The sequence below is a fragment of the Mustelus asterias genome, unplaced genomic scaffold, assembly GCF_964213995.1.
Source record: "Mustelus asterias unplaced genomic scaffold, sMusAst1.hap1.1 HAP1_SCAFFOLD_1546, whole genome shotgun sequence".
Classification (NCBI taxonomy): Eukaryota; Metazoa; Chordata; class Chondrichthyes; order Carcharhiniformes; family Triakidae; genus Mustelus; species Mustelus asterias.
In genome coordinates this window covers 7,491-14,825 of record NW_027591491.1, presented here as the reverse complement: position 1 = coordinate 14,825, position 7,335 = coordinate 7,491, and positions in this window count along the sequence as shown.

Sequence of the window (7,335 nt, the reverse complement as noted above, 5' to 3'; positions counted from 1 at the left end):
CTGAATGGTTGCACGGGGCTGCATCTCTCCCCCTCGCTTTGCCAATGTTGCTCTTAACCTTAGCCTGATGTATTTGTGAAGAGTGAAAGTCCGGAAATGCATTGCTGATTGGTAAATATGGATTGCGAATTCTGGCATTGCGTTTCCTTACAGGGCAGAATATTCATCCAGAGATATGTGTGGGGATGGATATTCTGCCCTGTAAGGAAACTTTATAACTTGAGGGCTGGCATGGCAGACAGTACTTTTTCAGAAGTTGTTTCTGGCAGAGTTATTTCAGCATTTCTTTTCCTTCAGTGCTGAATCATGGTTACACCAAACTTCATTCACTGATGAATGTAGCCTGGGAGTTCAAAGGCTATGATAAATCTTGACGTTATAAAGAACCTATAATCTCCCTTCCCCAACCATCTCGAACCAAATGCCAGAAGTAGTTGGGGGCTACGAGAATTATTCTAGATGTTAAAGATTGTGAAAGATTCTAGTGTGAACCCTTTCGGGAATAGCTTATGTTGCAATTTTTTTTAAATTCATTCATGGGACATGGGTGTCGCTGGTTGGCCAGTATTTATTGCCCATCCCTAGTTACTCTTGAGAAGGTGGTGGTGAGCTGCTTTCTTGAATTGCTGCAATCCACATGTTGTGGGTTGTCCCACAATGCTGTTAGGAAGGGAATTCCAGGATTTTGACCCAACGACTGTGAAGAAATGGTGATATATTTCCAAGTCAGGATGGTGAGTGACTCGGAGGGGAACTTGCAGGTGGTGGTGTTCCCATTTATCTGCTGCCCTTGTCCTTCTAGATGGAAGTGGTCATGGGTTTGGAAGGTGCTGTCTAAGGATCTTTGGTGAATTGCTGCAGTGCATCTTGTAGATAGTACACACTGCTGATACTGAGCGTCGGTGGTGGAGGGAGTGGATGTTTGTAGATGTGGTGCCAATCAAGCGGGGCTGCTTTGTCCTGGATGGTGTTGAGCTTCCTGAGTGTTGTTGGTGCTGGGCTCATCCAGGCAAGTGGGGAGTATTCCATCACACTCCTGACTTGTGCCTTGTAGATGGCGGATAGACTTTGGGGAGTCAGGAGATGAGTTACTCACTGCAGTATTCCTAGCTTCTGACCTGCTCTGGTAGCCACTGTGTTTGTGTGGTGAGTCCAGTTGAGTTTCTGGTCAATGGTAACCCCAAGGATGTTGACAGTGGGGGATTCAGTGATGGTAACACCATTGAATGTCATGGGGCGGTGGTTAGAGTGTCTCTTATTGGTGATGGTCATTGCCCGGCATTTGTGTGGCGCAAATGTTATTTGCCACTTGTCAGCCCAAGCCTGGATATTGTCCACATCTTGCTGCATTTGAACATGGACTGCTTCAGTATCTGAGGAGTTGCGAATGATGCTGAACATTGTGCAATCATCGGCGAACATCCCCACTTCTGACCTTATGATGGAGGGAAGGTCATTGATGAAGCAGCTGAAGATTGTTGGGCCGAGGACACTACCCTGAGGGACTCCTGCAGAGATGTCCTGGAGCTGAGATGACTGACCCTCCACAACCATCTTCCTATGTACCAGGTACGACTCCAACCAGCGGAGAGTTTGCCCCCTGATACCCATTGATTGCAGTTTTGCTAGGACTCCTTGATGCCACACTCAATCAAATGATGGATGTCCAGGGCTGTCACTCTCATCTGACCTCTGGAATTCAGCTCTTTTGTCCATGTTTGAACCAAGGCTGGAATCAGGAGCTGGGTGACCCTGGCGAAACCCAAACTGGGCGTCACTGAGCAGGTTATTGCTGAGCAGGTGCTGCTTGATAGCGCTGTCGATGACCCCTCCCATCACTTTACTGATGATCGAGAGTAGACTGATTGGGTCGTAATTGTCCAGTTGGATTTGTCCTGTTTTTTGTGTACAGGACATACCTGGGCAGTTTTCCCACATTGTTGGGTAGATGCCAGTGTTGTAACTGTACTGGAAGAGCTTGGCTAGGGGAGCGGCAAGTTCTGGAGCACAAGTCTTCAGTATTATTGCCGGAATGTTATCAGGGCCCATTGCCTTTGCAGTATCCAGTGCCTCCAGTCATTTCCTGATATCATGTGGAGGGAATCAAATTGGCTGGAGACTGGCACCTGAGATGCTGGGGACCACTGGAGGAGGCCGAGATGGATCATCCGCTTGGCACTTCTGGCTGAAGATTGCTGTGAATGCTTCAGCCTTATCTGTTGCACTGATGCGCTGGGCTCCTCCATCATTGAGGATGGGGATATTTGTGGAGCCTCCTCCAGTGAGTTGTTTAATTATCCTCCACCATTCTCAACTGGATGTGACAGGACTGCAGAGCTTAGATCTGATCCGTTGGTTGTGGGATCGCTTAGCTCTGCCTATCACTTGCTGTTTTTACCTTTTGGCATGCAAGTAGCCCTGTTTGGTAGCTTCACCAGGTTGACACCTCATTTTTAGGTATGCCTGGTGCTGCTCCTGGCGTGCCCTCCTGCATTCTCCATTGAACCAGGGTTGATCCCCTGGCTTGATGGTAATGTTTGAGTGGGGGATATGCCGGACCATGAGGTTACAGACTGTGCTGGAGTACAATTCCGCTGCTGCTGATGGCCCACAGCGCCTCATGGATGCCCAGTCTTGAGTTGCTGGATCGGTTCAAAGTCTGTCCCATTTAGCACGGTGATAGTGCCACACAACACGATGGACCTTATTCTCAATGTGAAGATGGGACTTCATCTCCACACACACTGTGCGGTGATCACTCTTACCGATACAGTCATGGACAGATGCATCTGCAGCCGGCAGATTGGTAAGGATGAGGTCAAGTATGTTATTTCCTCTTGTTGGTTCCTTCACCGCCTGCCGCAGACCCAGTCTAGCAGTTGTATCCTTTAGGACCCGACCAGCTCGATCAGTAGTGCTGCTGCTGAGCCACTCTTGGTGATAGACATTGAAATCCGGCATCCAGGACAGACCCATTTTGCGCCTTTGCCACCCTCAGTGCTTCCTCCAAGTGTTGTTCAACATGGAGGAGTATTCATTCATCAGCTGAAGGAGGACAGTACGTGGTAACCAGTAAGAGGTTTCCTTGCCCGTGTTTAACCTGAAGCCATGAGATTTCATGGGGTCCGAGTCTATGTTAAGGACTCCCAGGGAAACTCCCTCCCGACTGTATACCACTGTGCCACCACCTCCGCTGGGTCTGTCCTGCCGGTGGGACAGGACATATCCAGGGATGGTAATGGTGGTGTCTGGGGTGTTATCTGTAAGGTATGATTCTATGAGAATGACTATGTCAGGCAGTTGCTTGACTAGTCTGTGAGACAGCTCTCCCAATTTTGGCACTAGCCCCAGATGTTAGTAAGGAGGACTTTGCAGGGTGGACAGGGCTGTTTGTTTTGCCGTTGTCTTTTCCGGTGCCCAGGTCGATGCCAGGTGGTCCGTCCGGTTTCATTTCTTTGTTGAGACTTTGTAGCGATTGTGACAACTGAGTGTCTCACTCGGCCATTTCAGAGGGCAGTTGAGAGGCAAACCACATTGCTGTGGCTCTGGAGTCACATGTAGGCCAGACCGGGTAAGGACGGCAGATTTCCTTCCCTAAAGGACATTAGTGAACCAGATGGGTTTTTCCGACAATCGACAATGGTTTCATGGTCATCAGTAGATTCTTCATTCCAGACATTTTTATTGAATTCAAATTCCACCGTCTGCCGTGGCGGGATTCGAATCTGAGTCTCCAGAACATTAGCTGAGTTTCTGGATTAATAGTCTAGCGATAATACCACGAGGCCATCGCCTCCCCTTAAAAATTAAACTGGTAAACTACAGAAATCATCCCGAAAACACTAGCTGATGATGTTCAATGGAACATTCCAAAAGACGGTCCGATTTGTTGAACAGCATGCCAGCCGTCTTCAGATTAACAGGTAGTTAAATCCACGGTAAACATGTCACCAGATCTGACCTTAGAAACATAGAAAACTACAGCACAAAACAGGCCCTTCGGCCCCACAAGTTGTGTCGAACATATCCCTACCTTTTAGGCCTACGTATAACCCTCCATCCTATTACGCTCCATGTACTCATCCAGGAGTCTCTTAAAAGACCCTATTGAGTTTGCCTCCACCACCACTGATGGCAGCCGATTCCACTTGCCCACCACCCACTGTGTGAAACACTTCCCCCTAACATTTCCCCTGTACCTACCCCCCAGCACCTTAAACCTGTGTCCTCTCGTAGCAGCCATTTCCACCCTGGGAAAAAGCCTCTGAGAATCCACCCGACCTATGCCTCTCAACATCTTATATACCTCTATTAGGTCTCCTCTCATCCTACGTCTCTCCAAGGAGAAAAGACCGAGCTCCCTCAGCCTATCCTCATAAGGCATGCCACTCAATTCAGGCAACATCCTTGTAAATCTCCTCTGCACCCTTTCAATCTTTTCCACATCCTTCCTGTAATGAGGCGACCAGAACTGAGCACAGTACTCCAAGTGGGGTCTGACAAGGGTCTTATACAGCTTGTGCCATCTCACTCCTTCCTGTTGAGCTTCAGTTGTACAAAGCCTTGATGGGAACCCATGTGGAGTTCAGCATTTGGCTCGAGGCGGAGTTCCTCAGGAAGGATGTGTTGAACTCTTTCATTGGGTATTGTACAGATTCACCATCCCAACACCCTGGCTTAAAGGGTTCTGCTGAGGGAGGCCTGCACGAACCGGCTTTACACTCTCACTTGTGTTTCAGATGTTAGACGTTGGTCTAACCGGGCTGTTGAAAAGGATTTGATTGAGTAGATGAAGAGAAACTATTTCTTTAGGGAGTGGTGGGGGCGGGGGGGGGGGGGGCGGAATCCAGAATTAAGAGACACAAGTTTTAACATGAAAGCCAGTCCATTTAAGAGAGTTTTCAAAGAAACACCTCTTCACACAAAGAACAGGAAACATTTGGAACCCTCCCTCCCTACCGGCTATGGATGCTGGAGTGTTGACTGAGATTGGTAGGGCTTTGGGGTGGGGGTGAGGCTATCTGGAGATATGGAGCAAAAGTCAAAGGGATTAAATGGCGCTGCTGTGAAGAAGAGTAACAGCATGGCTGGGAGCCAGGGGATCTTCCCAGTGTCCTGACCAATATTTATCCCTCAATCAATGCCACACAAGCTGACTGTCTGGTCATTTATTACACGCTTTGTGGGAGCTTCTGTGCTGAATAGTACTTGCCATGTTTCTGATGTTGCAACAGTGACAACCCTTCAAGAAGAATATAATTGGCTGTAAAGCCCTTTGAGATGTCAGCTGATTGCAGGAGGTGCTATATAAATGCAAGACTCTTTCTTTCTTAGACTGAATTATCTTTGATCTGATTTATTATTGTCATATGTATTAACATACAGTGAAAAGTATTGTTTCTTGCGCGCTATACGGACAGAGCATACTGTTCATAGAGCACATAGGGGAGAAGGAAAGGAGAGAGTGCAGAATGTCGTGTTACAGTCACAGCTAGGGTGTAGCGAAAGATCAACTTAATATAATGAAATGGAGATGCCAGCGTTGGACTGGGGTGGGCGCAGTAAGAAGTCTCAACATCAGGTTAAAGTCCAACCCAATTCTCCACTCACACCTGATGAAGGAACAGCGCTCTGAAAGCTCATGATTCCAAATAAACTTGTTGGACTTTAACCTGGTGTTGTGGAACTTAATGCAAGGTAGGTCCATTCAAAAGTCTGACAGCAGCAGGGAAGAAGCTGTTCTTGAGTCGGTTAATACGTGACCTCAGATTTTTGTATCTTTTTCCCGATGGAAGAAGGTGGAAGAGAGAATGTCCGGGGTGCGTGGGATGTGTACCTCTAACTGAATAGCAGGAGCGGGCGTGAGAAGTTGAATGGCTTCCTCTAGCTCCTGTCTTCGTAACGGTGCTCTCGGTCTTCATGGAGTTTAAGGAGCAGTATTTCCTGAAACCATTGATGGTATTCAGTGATGTAGCACCCAGAGAATGGCACCTTCGGGAGTCAGGGAAGGTACGCCATCAGAGAATCCGACTATTCCCATTTCATTCCGAGTGATATCTGGCAGCAGCCAATAGGTGCATCGTTCCCCCCACCCCCGGAGCGCTCGCTAAATACATTCCTGCTTTGCTGGAATTTGCCCTGATGGATGGGCTTCTGTCATTGGGTGATTCTAGGATCGGTACCGCTGGGTTTTGTGTTGAACAGAATACCAGGTGGGGATTATGCATTCTCCGCCTGCCCCCCTCCCCCGGCCTGCCTCCCCCCTCCCCCCCGCCTGCCTCCCCCCGCCTGCCTCCCCCCTCCCCCCTGCCTGCCCCCCCTGCCTGCCCCTCCTCCCCCCGCCTGCCTCCCCCCTCCCTGTCCTCCCCCCCGCCTGCCTCCCCCCTCCCCCCTGCCTTCCCCCCCTCCTCCCGCCTGCCTCCCCCCTCCCTGCCCTCCCCCCCCGCCTGCCTCCCCCCTCCCCCCTGCCTGCCCCCCACCCCCCCCCCCCCCCCTGCTGCCTCCCTCACCACAATCATTCCCTCCTGCTGCAAGTCAGTGGTTGTTGCTGAATCTCCTGCAGTGTGTCGCGCCACAACGGGGCCAGAATGTCCCGGCCCAGGACAACTAATCCTGTTCAAAATCAGCCCCCTCACCCTGGTCATTAAAGCAGACTGGTGTGTGCCCCTACGAAACCTTCCCGCTGCTTTCTATTTAGCCATGTGGAGGTTACTCCAAGCCCCCCTCTGTGCGTGCAAGTGAGAGAGTGAGCGGTGATATTTCACATCCTTTCTGTGGCATGGTCCCTCCGGGAACGTATTTATAGACCCCCGAGTTCAAAAGTTGTGTGCCTGCCGTCCCAGAATGAAAGTGGGTTAGGAATCAGTTTGGGGCCAAGACCAACACATGTTATGGTGCATCAGGATCTGTCAAACCCCCCAAACTATTTGATGCCTTGGAAAAATGTTTCTGTTTTTAAGTAAAAATAGATCATTTTAACTCTCCCCTCGTTAACTCATGCATCCACTGTCGCAAACTTACCTCCAACACTGAGACAAGCAGGGGCAGACCTCACTCAGTCCCCGTCTGCAGCTTCTTAATCTCTCGCTCTCCATCCCAATAATCTGTCATTGCTTCTCACTGACACAATACACCAATAACTGTCGGGGTAATGAGAGAGTCTGCACTCTGAGAGATGCTGTATTTACCTTTTTCAGTGCACTTTTTAAAAAAGAAAGTTGCCTGTTATACATGGATACTCATGACAATTATATTTCCTTTTGGAACACAGTTCAGGATTGAGGTCCGACTAACATAAGATTTATTTCTAAATAAAATTGATCTCGAGACTATCGA